General features: G+C 40.9%; 1 long non-coding RNA gene across 1 annotated transcript in view; it reads right to left on the minus strand.

Annotated features, from left to right (window-relative positions):
• LOC310744701 overlaps positions 1–25,496 on the minus strand; it is a 41,696-nt gene extending 16,200 nt beyond the window's left edge. The window contains exons 1-3 of the long non-coding RNA XR_014539676.1: positions 25,381–25,496; positions 22,392–22,514; positions 21,272–21,413 (exon numbers count right to left, since the gene is read on the minus strand). This is a non-coding gene — a long non-coding RNA (uncharacterized lncRNA). The remainder of the gene's footprint in view (positions 1–21,271; positions 21,414–22,391; positions 22,515–25,380) is intronic.
• Positions 25,497–26,231: the final 735 nt, after the last annotated feature.

Consider the following 26,231-nt stretch of genomic DNA (forward strand, 5'->3'; position numbering starts at 1 on the left):
ACAAAGGTCATGTGCACTGAAGGAATGGAAGGAGTTCATAAATTGACCGTGCTGGTCTATAAAAAAGTCTAGTAAACATCACATTTATCAGAACCAAGATCTTCATGGGCAGCACACAGCCCAAAATGGAAACAACTGCTGCTTGAACAACAGATAAAAAAGCCTGTAGAATAATTTTGTATATTTTCACTTATTGGAAGGGTAATTGCTATACAGTATTCAGGAGAACCTGGCATAGATTCATGGTATCTATGTGTGAATATAAGGAATCTGTGAAAGAACCTGAATAGAATTGTTTGAATTCTGAGAAGCATCTGTGCTTCTCTGTGATTTTCTCCCACCCCCTACAGGAAAAGCTGCTCCAAATGGTTAGGAGACTCTCCTAAATGATGTGGGCCAGGTATCCATCTCAGCGCCCCAATGTCACAGTCTGCCCCCATTCAGGAGGGTCCCCTGAGGGTTTTTCAGATGCTCTCAGGGAAAGGAGAAGGTGGGTAAGTCAACTCCACCAGCACTTCCCAGAATCCAAGTCTATATAACTAATTGCCTTTTAAAACTTTTTTTTAAAAAAAAAACAACCACCCTGTATTTCTATTATACTACAGGTATGACTGGGTGTCTTGGGTTTTTGTTGTTCTTAAAAGTCAAGATTATATCTTAATCCCCTTCAATTTGACTTTCTCCCTCTTAAATCCATTCTCCCCCTCCCCCAGGGAAAAAGGAAAGATAAAGGAAGTAATTACATTAGCTGTACCTCTGAACTGTATGGCTCAGCCTTCACAGTTAATTAAACTGGAACAAACTTTCAAGTTTTACTCTTCAAGGAAGTTGCCTTTGCAATGCTTTTGCAAAGTCTCTTGCTCCTAACTTCGTTGACCGGCTTGGGCATATCGGAATTAAAGCACTACTTTTTTCTTCTATAACATGCTCCCCACCCAATGGGAAACTGCAAGCTGTGAACCAAAGAAATCTGTCTAGTGACTGATGCGTTTTTGTATAGTGACTATACAAAACTCCCAGGATGATGGGAAGTGCAGTCCCAAACATCTGGCGGGCACCAGCCTGGGAAAGGCTGCACTAAACAAGCAGCATACAGAACAGGCGTTCTTCCTCTTGCTTGCCTACTGATCAGGGTCACTATCCAGTGAAAAGTTCTGCTGCTGTGCTCTTGCACAGACCTCACTGCTTTCAATGGGGCTTGCCTGCTGGGGCATTTATTTGCCCATTCAGTTAGCTTTATCGTGGGTTGATGGGAAGTTTTGTCGTTTATTTCAACCCAACAGTGGGTTTTGTTTTTGTTGATTTATTTTGATTAAGCTAACTGGATCCATGCCAATTATTCAGTGGCGTAGCGTGGGGGGTGCAGGGGGGGCCGGCCGCACCGGGCGCAACATCTGGGGTTAGGGCAAATCCACGGGTTAGGGGGCGCAAATTACTTGCCTTGCCCCGGGTGCTGACAACCCACGCTACGCCACTGCAATTATTGTATATTCATTTCAGAGTGTGTGAAAACTTGCACTCCACCTTCTGAAAAAGAAGGTTTACTTTGCCCACAGATATATTTTTTTAATCAGTTAACATGAATCATTTAAAATAAATACAAGCTAAAAATACAATTACACAGTATTGGAAAACAGTAAGTTAACTTAACTTTAGTTAAGGATAGAATATGGAATAAAGCCCTTATGGATAAACTAACGAAGCATCTTAGAGTGCATAGGAACACAAAGATCCAAGACAATTTTGAAACTGTATGGTACATGAAATCATAGAATTGTAGAGTTTGAAGGGACCCCAAGGGTCATCTAGTCCAACCCCTGCAATGCAGGAATCTCAGCCAAAGCATCCATGACAGATGGCCATCCAACCTCTGCTTAAAAACCTCCAGGGAAGGAGGATTATTCAGTACACCCGAAAGGACAGTGTTGTCCCCTCACCACCAACTACCCATGGTTCTCTTGGGACAATCTGTTAAGACAGAGAGTAGAAGATCCTTAACTGCTATAATAAACTAAACTATTGTACTAATGTTTGCAGCATTTACACTGTATATGCATGGAATGTTTCTTGGGGGTGCAGAGTGTATGAGGGTTATTTGTTATATGTATTTTTTGAGACTGGAAAAATAAATAAATTTTAAAAAGTCTTTAATTTTATCACCCCACCACCCCACCTGCCGTTTTTGTTAGTTAAAGCTGCCCCCGTGCTATATGTATGCTTGCACCAAGACTGAAATTCTTTCCCTTTGATGCTGAACAATTGTTCATCTTTATTGCAGAAGGATTGTAAATCATTCCCTTTTTTTCATATGGCTTCGGGGGTCTCTCTTTAGATGGTTTATTATGTTGACTGACTGACTCATACTTTTTGTTTTTATTATTTTGCCTTGTGTTTCCTGATTAAATTTATACATTTTTTGTTTAATTCTCTCTCCTGGTACTGAACACTGCTTTGAATTTGTATTGAAAATAATAATATGTACAGTGCTTAAAATAAATAAATAATATTTGGAAATGGTTGCAACCTTGTTCTGGACCATACCTTGAAACTTTAAAGCAAGGAAAGTTCACAGATCATGTCTATCCACAAGATGAATGTCACTGTCGCCTCATTAGTCTGGCAAATTTGATAAAAGTAGCTGAAGTGTAGTACCTTAAAGTTTATTGTGGGCATAGTACATTGACTTTTTATTTGAAATGAAGACACTTAATTCTCAATTGTGACCTGGACCAACTTCTTATGTAAGGAAGCAATGCTGAGAGTTAATAAGCCCAGAATGGACATGTCTCATGGAATCAGAGAGTTGGAAGGGACCCACCCCAAGGATCATCTAGTCCAACCACCTGTAATGCAGGTGCTATAAGAAAAAAAAACTGCTCCTTTTCCCTTATAGGGTACCCAAGAGCCCATATGTAGGTTCTCTATCAGTAGAAGAAAATAACAGAGGTCTGCCAGAGAATATTGAGAAGCAAAGCAGCTAGTAAGCCTGATCTTTATTTAACAGTTGCAACAGGGTGCTCACACCCCCACGCAGGAGGCAGGAGGAACCCAAAACAAAGGTGTGCAAGCCCTTATATAGACTTTTGAAATTGCCACCCTGTAGCTCAGACCACCCCCCAATACATCATACATCCAACACAGAAGGGGCGGTCTACAGCAGGTTTCCTGTCTGGCAGGAAACCTGTTAATGGGTTTACCTGGAGAGCCTGGCCATTCTTTTGTGATGATAAATACTTAATTCCTGAGTCCAGGTCACAGGCTCACCCTATTCATACATATATATACCCTTAAGACAGGATTTGTGAGCAAAGAGACAATGGGCGGGGGGTTCCCATTTCCTTCCTCCTTGCAGAGAAACATTTGAGATCAATTTGGGAGAGTCAAAATGGTTTCAGGACTGTTTGCCTGGGTACATTTATGAACATTTATTTTATATCTTAGACCTTATAATTCTCATAACACAGGGATATGCAGCTGTCCCTTATGGGGATCAAACCTGCAACCTCGATGCTGTCAGACCATGTTCTAACCGACTGAGCTATCCAGCTATGTGTTACCACTGAGCCAAACTCATCTTCATGTGAGATGCTAAGAAGCAGTAGCATGTATCAGCAGATGAGTTTGGTAAAATGAAGATGCCAGTTCACCCATGAGAGTTGGGCCAAATATTCACCAATGGAATTTTTCAAGATAAAAAGTGAGGGGAGGTTTGTAGAGCCCAAAACGTTTCCCAAATATTTGATTTTCCTTTCTCAATTTTCTCCCCTCCTCCCATTTGCCACAATGGTAGCGTCCCCTCTCTGCTCCAGATACCTTCTTTCCCCTTGAGTGATCCCAGCCATTTAAGGAACACGTAAAGCTGACGTCACTATATAACCAGAGCTGACTACGTCACAATGTCACAAGCCAATTTAGGGAGACGACAGAAGGTTCATGCTTGCAGCCCGCCTGCCCAAACAGGAAGTAAAGCTGTAACTAGATTTTGGTGAGTAGCCTGTAGGAACCATGTTATAAGAACACAAACCTTCCTAGTTTAAGCCACTGTTCTGTTTCCATCTGGATACCTCAGGAAGTTTGCAACAGGGTCATAAAGAAGAGGAGTTTGGATTTGATATCCTGCCTTTCACTCCCCTTCAGGAGTCTCAAAGCGGCTAACAATCTCCTTTCCCTCCCTCCCCCACAACAAACACTCTGTGAGGTGAGTGGGGCTGAGAGACTTCAAAGAAGTGTGACAAGGTCACCCAGCAGCTGCATGTGGAGGAGCGGAGATGCGAACCCGGTTCACCAGATTACGAGTCCACCACTCTTAACCACTACACTATACTGGCTCTCAAAAGCGTAGCCATCCCCTGTTGTTCACTTGGATCAAATAAAGGGGCTCACATACACACGGGTTTACATACAGAACACACTGTGTGTGGCATTTCTGATTGAAGTCTAGCTGGTAACAGGACTGAGAAACATATTTGCTTAAGATCCTGGAGAGATGGTGCCTGTGAGAGTGGACAGATGCATGGCAGGGTAAGGTAGTGTTGCCATACGTCCGGAATTTCCTGGACATAGCCGGTATTTGGACCTTGTAAACAGCATCTGGGTGAAAATCGGTCAAATGTCCTGGAAAATCCAAATGTATGGCAGCCCTTGTCAGAAGTGTAGATTTTGGTGAATTTCATTTTTAAAATAGCTCAGAAACTCAACAACTTTGGGCAAAACTAAAAACCCTACAACTTTTGTGTCTGGATTTTCATTTTTTGAAATATGGCAACCCTAGGGTAAAGTAGTTCCTTATATCCACTGGAAAACTGCACCCTATGAAGATTACCTTGTTCAGACTAACAAATACACGTACAGAATTTCAGATGGTGGCACTCAGCACCAAAATCTTTAACGTTCCAGAGAAGCACAGCTCAAGGGACCTGGCATCCTGCCCGATTCCTTACTAAGTGTGGAATGAGCTATTCCAAAAAGCAGTCTAACAGAAGCACAGTTAAAGGGATTCTTCTATTACATCTGACAAATAAATATTGTTTATTGGGACTTCGGGTATAATGTACATTTACTGCATCAGTTTTAGGATCACACTAGAAGCCTAAAATGTGGTCTGTAATTATGGCCAGAATAGTTGGGTACAAGATGAAAAAATAAAATAGAGAAGTTTGTGGGCTAAATTCTCGGTACGCTTATAGAAAGAAAGATGTTTTTCCAGACAGCTTGGCAATCCATTGCTGTTCTGGAACAGGAGGGAGGAAGAGCAAGACTTTAAAATTTCTGCTTCCTTTTACCATTCATAATGTATATTGGTGCTACTTACTACTGTCTGAATCACCAGAAATATGTTATAGTCTGGCAGGAGAGTTGCACGCCCCAAGACTTAAGTGATAAAAATGATTGCCCATTGTTTCTCCTCTGCTCAGTGGCCCTGGATTTTGGCAGCATGCAAGAATATTTGTGACCTTTGAAACGAGTCTGACAATCCTGTAGTAAAAGTTCTCATTATCTTAATATACTGCAGGTTTTTGAGGGAGAAAATAAAAAGTAGAAGCTCCAGACAATTTGGCACCAAATGAATAAAGAATAATGTGAAAGTCATGGTTTGCTTTACTGAGGGACCTCCGTGATAAGCAATTTGAAAAGGAAATCATCTTTATGGCCAGAATCACTATCTATCTTGCCTCAACTTTCCAGACAGTTGTTTCTTAGGAGACTAGTGTAACAGCCATCACTCCTGCTGTCATGCTGCAGCATTCTCTTGTGTCTTTGAAATATTCTCGGTTCAAAGGTGCCAGCAGGCTGCCCTCTGAGGACTGATGGACTCCAATGCCCATCAGCCCTAGCCAGCGTTGCCAACAGCGATAAAGGGAGCTGTAGTCTAGTCACCAGGTTGATGAAGGCTAATCTAGACATCCATTCCAAATGGCATACATACGTATTCATCAGTAGCGTGCGGTCAGTGGACTAGGAGGACTAGGCTAGTCTCCTAAATGTTCCCTTAGTTCCTCCTTTCCAAAGCTCAGGAAGGTAAGCTTCTGCTCGGCTTAGGGTGGGAGATGTGAAGCTCACACACCAACGTGCCCCCGCCCCAATCGCCCTTGCAAGCTGGCACCTAGGGCCCTAACTATTCCCCTATGAAAAAATTCACCACACACCACTGGTATTCACTTACACACATGCAATCTGAAGAATGTGATGCTCAAGGTTCATATTTCCCAGGGTAAGGATGGGATTGAGTTCCAGAAAATGGGATGAATGCCTGGCATGGAATCACAAGACTTCTTGTACACAGTCCAAATCCTGGAAGGGTTAATGTACTCACTGGGGCTTATGGAGTTATAGTAGAAAACATCTGGAAGGCACCAGGTTGGGGAAGACGGAGTGTGCCATGAATCTTTGTTATCCTCCCATCTTGAGATATTTTTTTTTGCCCCCCTCCTACTTAGCATCAGGGTGCAATTGATATAAAAGTGGTAGTGTTTCAATAAATTGAGTTGGCTTAGAGGTCTTCAGGTGTTCACAATATGCAAGAGTCCAGTACATTGAGTGGTACCTCGGGTTACAGACACTTCAGGTTACAGACGCTTCAGGTTACAGACTCCGCTAACCCAGAAATAGTACCTCGGGTTAAGAACTTTGCTGCAGGATGAGAACAGAAATTGCGCGGCGGTGGCACGGCGGCAGCAGGAGGCCCCATTAGCTAAAGTGGTACCTCAGGTTAAGAACAGTTTCAGGTTAAGAACGGACCTCCGGAACGAATTAAGTTCTTAACCCGAGGTACCACTGTAGTTTCTGCCCTTTTAAGTTCGCTGTTCTTCCTTCATGCAACATACAATGCACATCCATGCAATTCCAGTCCAGTCAGATTACACTGACCAGATCCAGACTAGTTTAGCTTCACCAAAGTGGCATGTACCTTCAGAACATACCAGAAGGCATAAAGGAATGCAGACACCTAGTGGTGCCCTGCAGGTGTTGTTGGACTCCAAGTCCCATCATCCCTTATTATTGACCATGTTTGCTGGGACTAATGAGACAACATGTGGAGAGCAACAAACTGGCTACCCTTGACCTCGTTTCTTCCCCCATGCCTACGTGTGTATATTCCTGCATATACATAAACACACACAGTATTCACCAGTCAAAAATGCATTATTGTACATGACTGAAAGGGATAAACCAGCTATCCAGTATCAGTTTATTTATATACTCCCTTGCTGGGAAAATGTTACAGCATAGAAAAAGTCCCCTTCAAACCAAAGACCTTGTTCCCTGACCTGAGCCTATGGTGGTGGTGTTTTTTAATGCTTCTTTAACTTTCTTATCACTGTGCAGAAAGTTAAAGTAACCAGGAACATCTGCAGAGTGCTTCATTTTAAATTTACAATACAGAACTATGTAACTGGCATATGTATATCTTGAATGAGGTGCCACTGACTAAACTCTTCTCTGGGAAAGAAAAAAAAGGAAATGACATGGGAATTTTTTGCAGGGACAGCCATACCTGCCACTCGAACAGCGGGAACAAGAAAAATGTAAGTATGGGATTCCACTACATTTGGCCTTAAGTTTGGTTTTTCTCTTCTCCCTGTCACCCTATTAAATATATATAGTATGTATGCCATGGACTAGATGAATGGTTAGAAGACCCAGCTGGGGAACTCCCAAGGGAAGATGGCTCAGAATCCGGAGATTGGTGGTGGGGCAACAGGGAGTGGCCAGAGGGAAAAGTGGGAGAGGAGGAGGTGGAGGTGGAAGCTGAAGAGGTAACAGGGCTTAGGGAGCAGGGAAAGCCTGTGGCAGAGAGAAGTTGGGAATCAGAGGCAGGAACCTCCAGTCTTGGCAACTGCTTCAAGCTGAGTTGCTGTGCTCATTTGGCCTGACACTCCTATACAGATGATCCTATTTTGCTAATGAAGAGTTAACTTCAGGTTGCTTGGTGTGAATGACTGCTGGCTTGCTCCTTGACTAACCAGCTACAGTGGTACCTCAGGTTACATATGCTTCAGGTTACAGACGCTTCAGGTTACAGACTCCGCTAATGCAGAAATATTACCTTGGGTTAAGAACTTTGCTTCAGGATGAGAACAGAAATCGTGCTCCGGTGGCGCGGCGGCAGCAGGAGGCCCCATTAGCTAAAGTGGTGCTTCAGGTTAAGAACAGTTTCAGGTTAAGAACAGACCTCCGTAACGAATTAAGTACTTAACCCGAGGTACCACTGTACTCCTATTCACGTCTGCTCATAAGTATGCAAATGTCTCATAATAAACAAAATTTTGTATAGAGTGTTGAGTAGTATACACATTTTTGCAAGCCCCCCCCAATATAATGCATTTTAATGTTCACTAATATATGAATTTTTATGCACACTTTACCTTACTACATGCAGTTGTGTACACATTATTTGCAAAATTCAGAAAAGTGTGAGTTTTGTAATTGCTGTGTTTCAATTTGCATGTTGCTTCAGAAAGTGCAAATTTTCGAAGTCTGTGTTTAAATGTAAACCGAATCAAATTTATTCCCTATGCCTACCTAGGGTTAATATAGTCACTTGCTTTAATACATCTTAATACACTTGCTTTAATACATCTTTAATACAAGTACATCTTCTCTTTCTATTCACAAATGCAGGTTTTCATGGAAATATATCATTTCGTTTTTCACAAAATAGAATGGATCTTGACAAAACCACTAATCAAAAACTGACTTAATAACATGCAAGGAATTCTAAAATCAAGAGAAAACGGCCTATCAATCAGTAATATACAATGAAGCAAAAACATTGATGAGCAATCCAATGCAGATGTTAGAAAATGTACACTGGAATTTGCCAGGCAGCTAGGAATTACCATCAATCAATACAATCATTTATTTAACAAAATTCATATACTACCTAACTGTAATTAAAACCTCTAAGAGGTTATAAGCAATCTAAAATGTAACCTAGTGGGAAAGCTGGACATGGGTCCCTCTATTTTTCATGCTCATGTGGTAAGTGCTTTTGCTTATGGGGTCAAAGCGTTACCACCCATCTACAAGACAGCAGTGCCATCAGGCTTAGGGGTATCCCAAGACTTACAGAAGAACAACAGATCTTTAGGGTAGAATAGGGTTGGGATGCGGGTGGCGCTGTGGTCTAAACCACTGAGCCTTGGGCTTGCCGATCGGAAGGTCGGTGGTTCAAATCCCCGCGACGGGGTGAGTGCCCATTGTTCAGTCCCAGTTCCTGCCAACCTAGCAGTTCGAAAGCACGCAGATAAATAGGTACTGCTCCAGTGGGAAGGTAAATGGCGTTTCCGTGCGCTGCTCTAGTTTTGCCAGAAGCAGCTTAGTCATGCTGGCCACATGACCCGGAAAAACTGTCTGTGGACAAACATCGGCTCCCTCGGCCAGTAAAGCAAGATGAGCACTGCAACCCCAGAGTCATTCGCAACTGGACTTAACAGTCAGGGGTCCTTTACCTTTACCTTTTTTAGGGTTGGTCAATAGCTCAATAAGGTCAGGGTCTGCTCACTGAGTGGCAATGCTTGCTGACTTTGGGGTGGGGGCCAGAAAACCAGGGTAGAGAGAAGATGGAATGAAATGGAAAGAATCCTGAGCGGAAGCTCTCCATACATTTTGCTGCAGGCCCCATTTGTATTATTCAACGGGACCTTTTGCAGAAGAACATCCCAATGAACTGAGAAGAGCTACAGCTCAATTGTGGAGTACATGCTTTACAAGCAAACAGCCCAGAGTTCAATCCTTGGTATGTCCAGGGTGGATCTGCATCCACAATACAGATCAAGATGGCTCACTGGTCTGACTCAGTAGAAAGCAACTTCCTGTGTTCCTATGATTGTGACCCTCGTCTAAACCACAGAGTTCTCTTGAGATCTGTACAGAAAACAGATCTGCATTCTTTATTTTCAGCCCCTGTCCAAGCTGACACAAATGAAGTGAACATAAATATACTGTTAAAACAGGTCAGTTCTGTTTTCCCTAATGAAAACAGGGACATGTGCCTTGCTGAAATGGTACCAGACCAGTAGCTAGATATCTTCACAGCCATCAAAGATGTATTCACAAACCACCTAATAGGGTTGCTTTTTCAAAGAATTAGTCATCAGATGAAAGTACTTAGTATATAAAAGAATGAGCAGCAGTATGTCCTTAAAGAATTTGGAAAAACCTCAGTTCAGACAGAAATCGCAATCAACCAAATAGCTAAAATATTACATATATGAGAAACTTCTTAAAAGCTTCATCCTGCCCTACCCACTAGTTTAAGTTTGCAGTTTTCACTTCTGAAAAGTTCGTTTTCTTCCTGCTCAGCATGGTGGTGCTGAATAGGTGTTCTCTAATCTTAAAACACTGAAAGGGGGAAAATAGATGAAGATGGTTCTTCTCTGTGAACTGATGAACCAAAAGAATAAAGGTGCACCCTGGGAGAGCTTTTGCTCACAATGTCACCGATTTAATACATCTGTCACTCATAGCAATGCTATAATTATAGCATAATTATGAGCAGAGTGACAGATGGCTGAGATGAAAGTTCACTAGTAAACTTTTTCAGTTTGAGGGCAGGTGCTATTATGAGGGGCAAAAGGTCTTTGCAACATGTACCACAGCACCGCTGTGCCTTTTACCTATTGTTTGTGATTTTGGTGACAGCAGTGATTGCTCTCCCCAGAACTGCTGGGCGTCATCTGCAAACCTTTAAAAACTTTGTCCTTACACTGTGTTAGCTCCCTCAGATATTACCACACAGCAGAATCTCACCATGAAGCCAAGAGTGGTGCCTATGCTGCCTCACTCCACCTTTCAAAAAAATAAATTAACGGCACTCCGCAACACAAAGGAGATGATCACTGCTATAGTGAGTGGGTTGAACACTTCACCTTATTCATAGCCACCACCTCCAAATATTGCCTTTAAAAAGAGTTGCCAATAGTCTGTGAACATAGCACAGTGGTACCTCGGGTTACAGACGCTTCAGGTTACAGACTCCGCTAACCCAGAAATAGTACCTCGGGTTAAGAACTTTGCTTCAGGATGAGAACAGAAATCGTGCTCCAGCAGCGCGGCGGCAGCGGGAGGCCCCATTAGCTAAAGTGGTACCACAGGTTAAGAATGGACCTCCAGAACAAATTAAGTACTTAATCTGAGGTACCACTGTAATTAAGTGAGGAGGGTCATTTCAGATCAGCCCTATATTGCACCTACAATCCAAATGAAGAAGGTGCCAGTTCCCAGATGGATCACTGTTAATCCTGGGATAGCTCAATCAGTGGAGCATTGGACTCTTAATCTCAGGTAATGGGTTCCAGTCACATATTGGGCAAAAGATTCCTGCATTGCTGGGGGTTGGACTAGAAGGGATCAGCAAACTTTTTCTGCAGGGGGCTGGTCCACTGTCCCTCAGACCTTGTGGGGGGCCAGACTATATTTTGGGGGGAGAAATGAACGGATTCCTATGCCCCACAAATAACCCAGAGATGCATTTTAAATAAAAGGACACATTCTACTCATGTAAAAACATGCTCATTCCCGGACCGTCCGTGGGTTGAATTTAGAAGGTGATTGGGCCAGATGTGGCCCCCGGGCCTTAGTTTACCTACCCATGGACTAGATGATCCTCGTGGTCCTTTCCAACTCTACAATTCTAATCCAAATCAACACGATGCACAGATGACTTAATTTGCTAAGCATTTAGATCCCCTCCAGACATCTTTCTTATTGCACATTCATGATTTGTGTTCATTATGCTATTGGGGAAGTCACATGCAATCCCAGTTTCAAACCTGTTTGATCCTGCAAAACATATGTAGTAGCCACACTGCTTCATTTCCATATCCTAAAACTTCCTGCTGAAATCCCATAATTATTTTTTGTCTCTCCAGACAGCAGTAATACCCTAGAACTGGGGAAGCATTGCAGAACAAAGTAAAGCAGAACAAATCCACCACTAACACACAACTATTGTGGCTAGAATATGTTACCAAAATAAGGGGCCCATAGTTTGGGCTGACAAAATGAAAGTTACTATCAGTTGAAAGTAAGTTTTCCTATAGTGGCTGCTTATAGTGACTGTTGGACTGATAAGTGCAGAGAGTTTTTTGCCAAGTCAATAAAAACATGGCACAGCCTATCAAATTAACATGAAAACAGAGGATTCTCCTTTCATGCACACAGAGATTATGGTAGAGGAGGGCTGGTGGTGCAGGAAAGAGAATGAACACATTTTATTCTGAAATATTAATCTGGAATAAAGTAAATTTGTAATCTAAATCAGAATCAAATAATAATAAAAAATCTATCACCCATAACTGACACACACTATTATATTAATGTTGGGTTCCAACATTATTTTTTAAGTTTTTTTAAGTTTTTAAGTTAAATTTTTTAAATTAAGCATCTGAAGTTTGTTTTTCATTATATTCCTCTCTTTCTTCTTGAAAAGAAAAATCAGCTGATACTATTTTCGACTCTTCAAGCAGCATTGGCTTTGATAAGTCAATTTATGTACTGTGTTTCATGGAGAAACCAGACATTTTGTTTGGCAAAGCATAATTATCATACTGAACTACAGAGGGAAGGAGGCCGAGATAAGGCATACATGGTACACCACAGACATGCATGTCATTTTCTCTGTTTCAATCATAAACCTCTTCTTTGATGTAGCACTGCGAGTTCTCAACACCTCTTATGTTCCTATCTGAGGTGCTTGGCTCACGTGTACATTAGCCTTGATAGGAATTTCAGTCTGCATGAGAAGTGGCTTTTAAAAATGAACAGAAGTCTTTAGAAATACATACAGCTTCTATTGGATTTTCTTAAAGCAATCTTCAACGTAAATATAAAGTCTCCACTGGCAAGAAAACACACTGAATTTCATCCCCAACCCCCACATTAACCCCCACATTTTACAGATAACATGAGGTTTAAAAAGTGTTTTGGTGCTTTGTGAAAATTAATATTAATTAATTTATTATTTGTACCCCGGCCATCTAGCTGGTTTTCCCTAGCCACTCTGGGCGGCTTCCAACAAAGATTAAAAATACATTAAAATGTCACACATTAAAAACTTCCCTAAACAGGTCTGCCTTCAGATGTCTTCTAAATGTCAGGTAGTTGTTTATCTTTTTGACATCTGATGGAAGGGTGTTCCACAGGGCAGGTGCCACTACCAAGAAGGCCCTCTGCCTGGTTCCCTGTAGCTTCGCTTCTTGCAGTGAGGGAACCACCAGAAGGCCACTGGTACTGGACTTCAGTGTCCAGGCAGAATGATGGGGGTGGAGATACTCCTTCAGGTATACTGGACCGAAGCCGTTTTGGGCTTTAAAGGTCAACACCAACACTTTGAATTGTGCTCGGAAACGTACTGGGAGCCAGTGTAGGTCTTTTAGGACTGGTGTATAGCCATAAGATTTCGTTTTTAACTACACCTGTCCTTCTCTTTACATTGCCTGCATTCATACCCAGCTTTCCTCCAAGGATCAGGGCAGCATAAAGAGGTCCGTCCCCCCAACAGTTGTAGGCAGGGTAAATCCTAATGCATTTGTAGTGCAAAAATTCATTTTTTTCTCAATCCCAAATGATTCACGCTCATCCTCAATATGCTGCTTTCAATCTAGATTCATTCTATATCCTGCCATCCCGAAGGGTGGTGTGATTACTTGATACATGTTTGAAAACCCTCCCCTTTATTAGGTAATCCATGTCTGTTGTTGTTGTTATATTATTATTATTATTATTATTATTATTATTATTATTATTATACCACCCTTCGTCCAAAGATCTCAGGGCAGTTCACCTCCTTGCACATTCCCCAGGGGAAGGAAGAAGGAAGTGATGATTGCAATCTTGGTATATACACCCATCCACAACATCATTAGTCAGGTGTCCCACTACAGATGTTAAATAACTGCATTACGAATCTGCTTGTTTTATCACCTATTGCTCACTGTCTGTACTTTTTGCATTCAATTTCCCTCTGTTTACAATTATCTCCTACACACACGTACGAGCACACACAAACACACAAATCCCAAGCATACATATACATGAAATTTAGGATTATACACATATCTGATGGGAGTAGACTGTAGTCGATGCTGCAACACAACTAAAAGTCACCCTTACATCCAAGTAGCATATAGATCACTCAGAAAGGAGCCCCTCTCTTCAAACCGATCCACAACCCACAACTTACAACTACAACTTGCTTTTAATGGAATCATGCTAAAATAATAGACAGTTGCTTCTCCACCCACACACTCAACAGATATGTATAATGAATTACCTCCTTTGTATATCTGGAGGAAGAAAATGCTAGATTTCCCACTCCCAATTCCTGACCCTCTTTTGTATTTCAGTCTGAAAGGTCTAAACAAGCACTTGGACTGCACAATTAAACAACTTTCTGCCACTTCAAATACTTTGACCTCAAGAGCTCACCATGAATGAAAAGTTAATGAGCTCTGTATAGAGACATTACAGTAAGAGATTTATATTGCACAGGCTGGAGAGTTCATTGCATTCTTTTGTGCATTATGTGTTTGCTTTCAAATTATTCCATTGCTCCAAGAATTCATTTGCTGGAGGGGACCAGCTTACTGTCATATAATTTAGCCTCAGTCATACCTCAGATAATATTTTTATAAGGTCACTTTGCAGAAGTATGTCTAGCTTACCCAAATGACAATATTTTTTAAGCCAAAGGTTTCTCTTTGGGGATGGAAAAATTCCAGCTACTGTGCAGTTTAATGGGCAAAATGGACTGGCTAAGAAAACATAATTTGTAGCAGAAACTGTTATATATATAGTGCATAATTAAGGAGCACAGAATGATTATTGGAAACGTGGCCTAACGCAGGCCCCAGCCAGAAAAGCCACAGAAGCAATGAGCTTCTGAGTTTCTCTATCCAATATTATTTTTGGAAGATTTAATCTTAACCAAAAATATGAATACACAACTTAAAAACACTTCTGAATATGATGGCTATCATATTAAAACACAGAGGCTAGTGGCCAAAGATTTGACTGGCTATTTCGAATCAATATGTGAAATTCAGCTCTCCAGCCTGTCGCTATCAGCTTTCCCAGGCCCCAAGGCCTTGCAAATGTATGCTTGGAGCCTCATAGAGAGAAAAGAAACCAGGGGGAGGGAGCCAGCAGGGAGTTGCAGATGCGGCAGGTTGAAGCAACCCACACCCTGATTTTTCAAAGGCCTGGTGCTAAGGGCTTTAAACATCAAAACCAGCAATTTGAACCAGGCCCAAAATGGACTGGAAGTTGGTGAAACTGGCACAACACAAGCATAGTACAATCATAAAGGTTATTTAGTAATCTAGCATGCATTATTAATAGCATTACCAGTGCTATTTTTTCCTAGAAAAAGAGGTGCAACAACTCACCATGATTTCCTCCCTTGTACTCTTATAATGGCAATGGGGCCCACCTGAGAGCCCTGGTCATTATTTACTGCAGAGGCTGCCCCAGGTGTACAACATTACTATAATCTAATTGAGAAGTTACCAGAATGTGGCAACAGGATAAATGACCACTGATGAAAAGGGTTTATAATGTCATGCTCACCACTTTTAAAATGTGTCTTTAATATGACTTGCAGAACAGTAGTTGCTATGCAGGTATGTACAAAATGTTACCCGCAAAGCAGCTACTTTGATGTTGAACGGAATTTAAACAGAAGCTGTAATGTTTAGAAATCCACTCCATGTTTTCCAAGCGCTTCCAGTTTGCTAGAATCTGAATCAACCCAAGTTTATGCTTTGCCCTCCCATCTCTCCCCCTCAGACCCAGCCAGGCAGTCATCAAAGATTCTGGTAGGCCTCAATTTAAATACTTGTTTGATACTAACCTTGTTGCAATAAAACCATACTCTGTCTAGACCACTTCTCTGCATTTTTTTCTGGGTCCCTGAAGAATCTTACAAAAACAAGGTCCCCCTCAGTCTCTCAGCTTTCCTAAGAGGGACAGGCTGAGGATGTGGATTTCCTTCTAATAAAGAGGGTAAAAGTGCTTAAAGCTGCGTCTCTCACTGGTTTAGAAGACCTTAAAGTGACAGAGATGCCTCAAAGGTATTTACTCCATATTTCAGACATCAAATTGGTTTCCAGGCAGACAGACAGAGGTGGTATACTTTTATCCTTCTATCAACTGACTCCAAAGCCCAACAGAAGGGAATTAAGCATACTGGACGAAGCCCAGAAGCTGGAGACCAGCATGTTCAGACTTTCTCCTGTTCTGCCAAAGGTGCTTTTGGTGATGCTTCTCTGGAAGAGAGTTCGAGAGCAGACAGTGGAGCTACGACATGTGAATCAGATATAGCTGTACTTCAGGCTCCTTCAGATCAGCCCACAGAAAGTGGAGGATGTAAGAATTGGGAGCAGGCGTTGTCTCTCTGTGTGTACACACACATGCATTCTGCTTTTTCTCCAAGAAATGCAGCCACAACAAGCTGTGAAGTAGGTTAGACTGAGAACTAGCGACTTGTCCAAGGCCACCCAGCTAGAGAATGCTTTTCTGGAGTGGTTATGAAACATATGCTATGGCTGGAGTGGTGTGGTTTACCACACAAACAAGCAATCTGGTATGTGGCACAAAATTTGGCATCCTGCGATGCTCAGCTTTTTTAAAAAATATATATATTGTTGTCCTTTGCAGACTAGATCAGATCTGCATAGGGCCCGGTGACGCATCACAAATCAGATGAAGCTGAAGCGTCCACATGTTTATTAGCACATTTCCATATTGTTCCCAATTTTTCCACATGCTGTTCTGGGGAATCTCCAGATACTAAATCTCTGGATACTGCATTGGATGCTCCTGACCCTCCACAGGAGATTTTGGGAGGATGTAGGGGTGTGCAGGGGTAGGAGGGGGACCCCCTGTGCTAGCTAGCAGGAATCAATGTGCTGGCTTCCACTAGTGCCACTAGTGCTGGCAACCATCGAATCTCCTTGTTAATAGAAGTACTGTAGTAAACAAGAAGATTTATGCAAGATCATATTTCATTTCACTTTTTACCAATTGTGAAGTCTTACTTGATTGTATCTTGTGAGAATCGATACAGACAAGAAGTAAACGCTTAGCTCAGGAAACAATGTTCATCAAATATTTGTTTTCCATATGAATGTTCATGAACTGCCATATATCTTATTTGTTAAAAGGACATAATAAAAATATGTTTTGCAACTAATAGTGAGTAAAGATGCCGATTTGACTGATTACGGGAAGCTTGCTGGTCCTTTTTTTCAGAAGGTTCTTGCATTGAGCCAAGAACAAGGAGTTGCGAGTTCAGTAACTACAATTCCAATGTCCACACAGTAGCAAAGCGCTCCCATATGCTACAGGATGTTACTGTTCTCTGGGGCATTCTTTCTAAATCTAGCAGCTTCCAAGTCATCCTGATGTCTGCAGATTTATTGGGCTACTGCAAACAGGACTTGAATAAACAGAAGCATAAGATGAGACCTCACAAGCTGGAAAGGAAGATGGACACATAGTTCAAATGTGTACGAGTCCCAGACAAACAGCAGCTCAACATGACCTGGCTGAAATATTGTGAGGTGTGTCTGAAACAAATGGAAATACTTTAAGGGACTCAAGGATAGACTCAAGACCACTCCACATGGGTTATGCTTAATTACATTGATACAATTTCAGCACTTGATGAAAACTCATTTATTATCAGAGGATTTTTGCTTGCTGCTAATACGCATTATTTTAATTATTTTAATTTTTTTTAAATTGCTGTTGTTGTAGTGGCCATTTCCCACCCCCCGCCCAACTGTAATATTATGGTCCTGATGCCTACTGCCATGTTACTGCATATAAAGGATTCCTAAATGCTTGGGATGATTTTGCAGCTAGCATGTCTTAATTCTTTGGTTCCTTAAGCAAGGTGGTACTTTCTGTCAGTTACCCAACCTTTTAACAATCACACTCCTGAGGTACTCCTAGTGGTATAATATACCTCTAAAATCCAAGACTCCTTTCTCAAGCTGTAGATATTTTCCTCAGAGTGAATGTTAACACAGAGAGACTGGAACCAACTAACCCTCCCAAAACCAACCAACCTCCTAACTATCTGAACTCCCTCTCAGAAACTGCTCCTTTTATTCTCCCTCACAAAAGTGCTAGCTGTTGTGGTAGCCAATCAGAGAGAGGCTCTAGCACTCTGGTGGAAATCTGAGACTGGGGACTCAGCTATACAGCTGCAAATAAAATGTTTTGTGTGTTTTAAAGTTCATTATACAAATGTGACACTAGAGGGCAATGGTGAGCTATGGCAAATTCAATATATATATTTTCAACAGGTTTGTTTTTTTTTAAGGATTTTCACAGCATTTTTTATATGTGTCTAGATTCCACCTCTGCATCACCAGACTCTAGTCTGGCTCTGCTGTCTGCCACACCCCTCACCCCTATTTTATCCTCACAACACATGATCAGCTTTTATACATGGAACTGGGGTAGTGTGCCAGATTGTCCTTTACCTCAGGCAGCAAAATGTCTTGGGCAGCCCCTGACTCCTTCCTTGTATTCCTCTTAATATCCACCTTGAAAAAGGGTTTTGATTAACTTGAACTTGACTCTTTCTTTGTGATCTTTTACTTGCCCTCTACAAAGGCATTACTTGCACGACTACTTTTCCTTTTCTCTAATGGGCCAAGACAAGCTGCCTGCATTTTTTGCTCAGATAATTAATCCTCATGTTAATTGCTTAGCTGCAGTTAATTATGCAAATATGAAGATAAAGCTGACTGTTCAGGAATGGGAATAAAACCAAAGAAGCTAATTAAAACAAAACCTCAGGTTCTATGCAGGAAGAGCTAAGACAATAGTATAAAATTATAGAGTTGAGTAGCTTGGAAAATGAACAAATAGCTCAGGAGGGAAGCCAGCAGAGAGGCAAACCCCAAAGCAAGGATGCAGTGGAAAGATCAAAGTGGAGACTTACTTAGTGATAGATGGATATTTTGTTGAGAGTCTGAATGATTTCCTCATGTCAGAACACACAAAAGGAAAGAAGATAAGAGGCCTGGTAACTCTGGCTTGTTTTCCTAAGCTTTGGGGAGTGAATTGTTGAAAGGCTTTCCCTTCGTGCTGCAGCAGATAAGGAGGCAATTAGAACTACTGAAAGCTAACAAAGTACTAGAGCCAGAAGATTTAAATCACCAAATCATGAGAGCAGGCAAGCTACAAAGTGCATCTTGCCCCAAATATTTGTGACAACTTATTCATGAAACATGGCTGGAGAGATAGTGTTGCTGCTTTTGATCTTTAATAAAAACAAAATGAAGGAGCCACAGAATAGATCTCCAAGGTATATATATATAAGATGAACAAGGGGCACTGCATGTTTGGGATGACGCAAGGAATAAACAGTTGAAGATTTTGTAAAAAGAAAAAGATTAGGTACATCTGGGAATACATGCACATCAAGAGACCCATTTTGAAAAAGGAAAGAATGGGGTGTGTGGGTAGGATTTGAGGTGTGTTTTTTAAAAGCATTTCCTAAGTTTTAATGTGAACACCCACTAGATATCTTGAGTACCATCTACAGTGACTTCACCACATTTGCTGCTCAGCCACTCGTAATAGTTTGTACTAGTAAGTTTTACATTTAATTGTCTGTAAGGCATGATTTGGGGGGCACATTTGCAGAGAGAAGAGAGAAGTCTCCTTTTTCACATATTACACTCATAACAATGGACGGCTCACAGCTGTAGTTCATTAAGGAAAAGCAGAAGTTGAGGTTAAATTTTAAACATGTATTTTCATTTCTTACTTGGGCAACTCTTCCACTGACATTTATAAATTGGGTACTAATACGATTCAAGCTTGTTTTGGAGAGCAGCTTCCAGGTGTAAGCAGCACTTCGGCATAACTGTTGGGACAGGTATTCATTTAGATCCTATCTTGAGATTCATTTTGCTAATGCTCTTGTTTTGATCTGTTCTCTCCTCACTGTTTCCTGACTTCTCACATTCTTCAAGGTCAGGCCATGCCATCTTGGGGTCATCTGAGCCTAGGGGTAGAGTGTGGGGTGCATGATACAACTTAAAAACAATCAGCTGTATTTAAGAGAAAGGGTATCTTGAGTAGTCTCAGGTGAAAAGGGCTATATATAGGTGATGTCGTATCTAAACCTATAATCATGTTTTGCTTGGGGCTTCTTGAGCAATAAGGCCTGCATATTATAAATCAAGGGGCAACTGCGAAAGAAGACTTTTCTTCTGCTAAAATAAAAATAAAAATAAATGAATTGATTTGCGTAAAGGCATTGAGGATAATTTCAGACTCCTAGCTGAGGAGCAAAAGAAATGGGGGCAGGAAATAGGCCTTGAAAGGCTAAGCCAGCCTTCGCCAACTTGGTGCCCCTCCTGATGTTTCACCAGGAAGCTCTCATTAGTCCCAACCAGCATGGTGTGTTCGCTGGGGGGCAAGTAAACCCACAAATGCAGAGGAACAGCTAGAAGCATTAGAATTACAATTGTACCTTTTCAATTTTGAGCCATTTGCAAGTCCCACTGGGATAGTTTTACTGAGTTAACACCACTGGGGCTAAGACTTAAATATTATATTGGTGGGGAGGTTTTTTGTTTGTTTTTAAAGACAACACTAGTTTTGACCCGCTTCCCCCCCCCCCAATTCTAATTTTACAAATATTTTACATTTTACAAAAACATTTACATTTTACAAAAAAACACGAAATCTTTACATAATCAATCTGCATTTCCTGCGATTTCTCTCCTTTCTGTGGTTGCTTATTTTATATCTTTCATTACTGCATATCCAGTTCAAACCTGTTTACCTGTATTCTCTTTTAGTTATTTATTACTGTGCATGTTTATGTCAGTCCTGCTAATGCTTTAAGTTGTTTACAATACATCTTCAAATAGTCAATAAATTTTCCCCATGCTGTTTTTAAAAGTCTCTTTTCTTGGTTTCTTATTCTTCCAATAACTTCCACCATTTCTGCATATTCCAGCAATTCTAATTGCCAGTCCACCATCGTTGGAACTGTTTCTTTTTGGTTGTCACTTTTCATCAGAAACTACAATACTTTGGGAATTTTTGGCAGGTATAAGGTGGCATATGATGGAAGCACATTAGGTATAATTAAATTGGGTTATATTTTACAGTGAAAAGCTCATAGTTTTACTGAGAAAACGTTTATTTGCACAAACCCAAACTGATACATGAATATATGCAAATATTATGCAAATAGCTCTTATGGTGTACAGAAGTTTATTTGATTTTCATGTACCTTCTTCAGACTTCTGTTTGCTGATCATAATCAGGAAGTCAAGGTTTAACTTGTGCAGCCCAGTTTGATGAACATACCCCGAGGTTGCAGTTCCACAGGTGATTAATGCTCATGAAACAACTGTCTGCCTGTCTGCCAGTGCCTGTCCAAAATATCACCATAGGATTTAAATTAACACTGGTTACTAAAAGGAAGGATAAAGGAGCAGCCCTCTGGGCTGTATAACTCAAACTTCTAGGAGCAATCTGTTTCCCTTTAGAGTTTAAGTCTGATCTGTTAAATAGTTAAGCAAGAACTTTAATTTGACACAGCACTGTCCAGTCATTAACTTCAATGAGAATGAGCTGTCCTCTCATATGAGCTGTTTTTGTAAAAGAATAATGGCATAAAAATGCATTAGACACTTGGATTGGTCTTGCCCTCCACTTATGGCACAGTATATTCAGGATGATGCTCTCCAGTACATAAGCCAGCTGGTCGATGGTGTTGAAATGGTTCAGTGCTTAGACTTAAAGTATACTTTCTTAACAGAGGTGCTTGAAATAGCTGGTCATCAGGTCCTTCCTAATCCTTTAATTCCACCATACTATTGTTCTGCAGACTGAATATTTATTAAGACAATATAGTAAATACTAAGTAAGATGTACAGATTGTATGTGGGAAGCTGTAGTCAACCATAACTTTCTAGAGCATTGACACATAGGAAAATCACATCGGCTGGTCATGTGTGTTCTTTGGTATGGGAATCCTCTTCACCCTCAGTGACCTTTCTATTCTGCACCATACCACATGCATCTTATGAATAAAAAGCTTGTTAATTCTAGAGAAGTCTCCTTCCTCAACTGTTCTGCTGTTGGTCTTTGCAGAGACACATTTACTGCATGAAGCATTTTAAATATTTTATGAGGAGCAGACTTCCAGATATCACAATATCCATTTTCCCCTACCATTCACTGAGAAAGAAAAAAATTCAATCCAGCCTAACTCAAAACACTGTGATCTAGTTCAGATTTTGTTTATTTGCTCCATTCTATTTCTTAATTCTATATCTTCTGCTAAGCCAGCTACTCTTAAAAGAACAAGCAAAACCCAAGGAATTTGTAGGCGGTTGTTACGGTACCTGCTGCTTCCAGTTTCCCTTTCTCCTATTGTTCGTTCGGGTTTTCTTCCCCTTCAGATGGTTTCCACTGTCAACTTTCATTTCACTTGGAAGGTCAGGGTTCCTGAAATAAAGCTTTGGCCTCTGCCAACATAGTATCTTAACTCTTGGCCATGTAATATTTCCTAAGAATAAACTAAACCTTCAAATAGACAACAGGCCGAAAATTGCTGTCAAAAATCTTAAGCTGCAGTTGGTTTCTTTTCAGTGAGTGATAACACATCTTGAAACAGGATATTTATAATTTGTTAAGTTTTGCATTTATCCTCACAATCCTAAACCATAATGGCTGTCAGCTAAGAAAACACTGAGGTAACTCGAAGGATAGAGGAGAGATAAAGAAATAATTGGAAACAGAGGAGAAGACTTCTTCTTGTGCCTCCTAAACATCCTTATTCAGTCCTGGTTTGCCAAACAGCTTCATAGTGCCTGCAGAGGCCTCTAATCCAGAGCACTTGAAGGATTCTGCAGCTTTTCCAAAGTTTTCTTATGAAGCTTAGCTTAATTTTCTACACAGATGCTCTGCCTGGTAGAATGCCATTAAGGAAGTGCTGCCTTTGGAAGGAAGTGCTTATCTTGGAAATAGGCGGATGCTCAGATCCAGCTGAGAACTGCAAAACATGTATATGTCCATTTGGATGGGCAATTGTATGTACTTTGCACTTTTGTAGGAATGGAGCGGAAATTTGATTCAGGTCACATTTAAAGGCAAATCTACCTAATTCACACTATATACGAGCCAAAACACAGCCATCCCTCGAAATCATCTGCATGCACATGGTCCCAGACATCTCCAACTGGGACTTCGGAAAGAGTCCTTTGTCTAAAATTCGGGAAAGCCACTGCTAGTCAGGGTAGACACTACTAAGATGGACGAATGTCTGGCTCCGTATTATACTCTGGCCACGGTATTGTGAGGTTATAGGGAACCAGGCAGAGGGCCTTCACAGTAGTCATGCCCATCAAGTGGAATGCCCTCCCGTCAGATGTCAAGGAAATAAACACCTATCTGACTGTATAGGGAAGTTTTTAATGTGTGATGTGTTACTGTAGTTTTATAATAATTGGAAGCTGCCCAGAGTGACTGGGGCAACCCACTCAGATGGGCTGCATATTATTATTATTATTATTATTATTATTATTATTATTATTATTATTATTAATTCAGCTTCCTATATTAAGTTGTTCCTTATAAAGGACAAGCATGAGCCTCCTTTGAAATGCTGCAAAGTTTCCTCCAGTTTTTATAATGCTGCCGAGAGGCAATCGAATCCATACAGCACTAGGAGATTTCAAATATAATGCTCTCTGCACTGACATTGTCTAAATAAAAAAATGCTGGCTTTTAAACAATTGTTCTTGATTACATGTTAACAAGGCCACAGTTAGTTTCCAAGCTATCTTTTAACTGGTTTGTTCTGTCACAGTTTTGCTGTTTTTTAAATAGTGGGGGGAGGGGGAAGAATAAAATACAACAATTTTGTGAAAATTGAGAAAGCACAAGGAAATATGTGTTTTGGATGGAGCTGAGCAGTTGGAAAGTGGCCATGGCCAAGTAAGCACACAGTAGCCTGAACCAGCAGGCTGACCCCCAACATTGGTACTGATGCTGCTGGCGAGACAATAGTTGGTGTTGGAGCAGCATCACTTTCCAAGCTGCTTCCTGAGGATGTTGCTCTCTGTTTATTGGTAGGGCTCCAAACGCATGAGATGTACTTCTGTCCATGTTGCATATGATTCTGCAGTATGACTCTCCGGATGTAGATCATAGGATCTTCTGTGGCCTGAGCATATCCTGTTGCTGGTGTACCCCACAATACAATGTCTTCAAGTGACTATTTGGATTATTTATGCATTTGGGGCTAACTAACTCAACGTAACAAAGGCCTCCTGCAGATGACCTGTGGTGCTGGGGCTTGTATCAGTCCTATTTTATCATAGGTTTTGGTGAATGGTGGCTATCCTTTTTAAAACCATTCAAATGTTATTCAGTTATTGGTTGCTGTCTTTAAAAGCTTCCCACAGTAGTAGTGTAGTTTGAGTTTTTCTACAGCTTGGTGCTTTTTAAAAAAGCATCTTGCGTCTTTTTGGATGCTTCTGCATCACCCTCTCCGATCTATGCATTTGGAGAGTTTCCAGATATACTTGTGCACAAAAATGAATCAGTGTACCAATCCAGAGAAATCCTGGGTTTATTTGTATGTTTCTCTTAGCATTGTTTTGTACATATAAGGAATTGTTAAGCTGATTGCATTTTTGCCAACTTGGCCACAGCATAAGTCACCTATTACTGACCAACTACAGACAAAAATTAAACAAACTTTTTTATTTTTGTTTTTACTTTTTGCTGCTGTTAAACTCTTTTCCTATGGGTTTTGAGCTTCTGAAGCCAGGAGGTCACTTGGATCATGTATACAAAATTGGTAATTGCATTCCTGACTTTGCTAAATGCCACGATGCTTGCTATTTTCCAAAATAGCTTTGCAAACAATGACAATTACTGCCCAGACATTTTCAAACACAGCAGGATACTGGCTGAGGGGATGATGGAAACCCTGAAAAAAATATAAATATTTTGAAATCTGCTGTAAATCAAATTTGTGCACTGGAGTAGGAGTGGGTTATCTGGTCAGCCAAAGATGCTTTAAATTCTAGAAGCCTTTTAGTGCTTATTTACTAGAGTATTAATCAAAGTATAGGGTTTGCATTTTCTTTGACTGTGTAAGGTTACTGTAATAATTATTCTTTAAATGTTGTGTCAGTTATGTATATTCACAAACACCAATATAGAAAAGCAGCTACTGAATGTTTGAAATGTTACTCATTAAAAACCACCAATTATAACGTAATTAATATGTTAAGAAACAAAACGATTTTTGTTTACAATAAGACACAGAATATGTCAAGTTCTACTACTGCAGGATTTGCCGAAGCAACTGAAAGAGCCTACCTTGAGAAGTCTTATTTTGTTACTGTTTTGTGTACTGCCCTGTGGCCTTGAGGAAGGGGAATATATAAATTTATTCAACAAAAGAAAAAAAGTGCCCTCAGTGTGTTCATTGAGGCTTGCTCCCATGGGCTGGCAGGCATAAGACAAAGAAATGTAGAGACTTTCCTGAGGTGGAGTCTTAGATATTACGATTGGCTAACTGTAAAATGTAAGAGTGTTTCTGATTGGCTAACTGTAAAATGTAAGTGTTTCTGAGTGGAAAGAGAGAACCAGAAGTGAGGAAGTCACTGGTTATGAGCAGAAAACATTCATTCATTTTAATTTTCTTACATCTAAGACTCGCCGCCCCCCCAAGCCAGAACTTGCTGTAACTCAGTTCTGGCACCTCTCAGGTGGGCGCCATTGCCTTTATAAAAGAACAAGGTGAGTTCCGCCACCTTTTTCTAGAAAAATAACACTGGTTATATCTGCACCCCACCTTCCTTCTGTCAACATGGCATACATGTATTTCTCATACATGTATATATATGTATGTAAAGGTAAAGGGACCCCTGACCGTTAGGTACAATTGCGAACGACTCTGGGGTTGTGGTGCTCATCTCGCTTTACTGACCAAGGGAGCCGGCGTACAGCTTCCAGGTCATGTGACCAGCATGACTAAGCCGCTTCTGGCGAACCAGAGCAGCGCACAGAAATGCTGTTTACCTTCCCGCCAGAGTGGTACCTATTTATCTACTTGCAATTTGACGTGCTGTCGAACTGCTAGGTTGGCAGGGATATATGACTCAGGGAGCCACCCATCCATACACTGAATCAGACCTTTATTTCAGTTAAGTGGTAGCCTCAACTGC

This window comes from Podarcis filfolensis, assembly GCF_964270895.1.
Source record: "Podarcis filfolensis genome assembly, chromosome: 11".
In the NCBI taxonomy this organism is placed as follows: Eukaryota; Metazoa; Chordata; class Lepidosauria; order Squamata; family Lacertidae; genus Podarcis; species Podarcis filfolensis.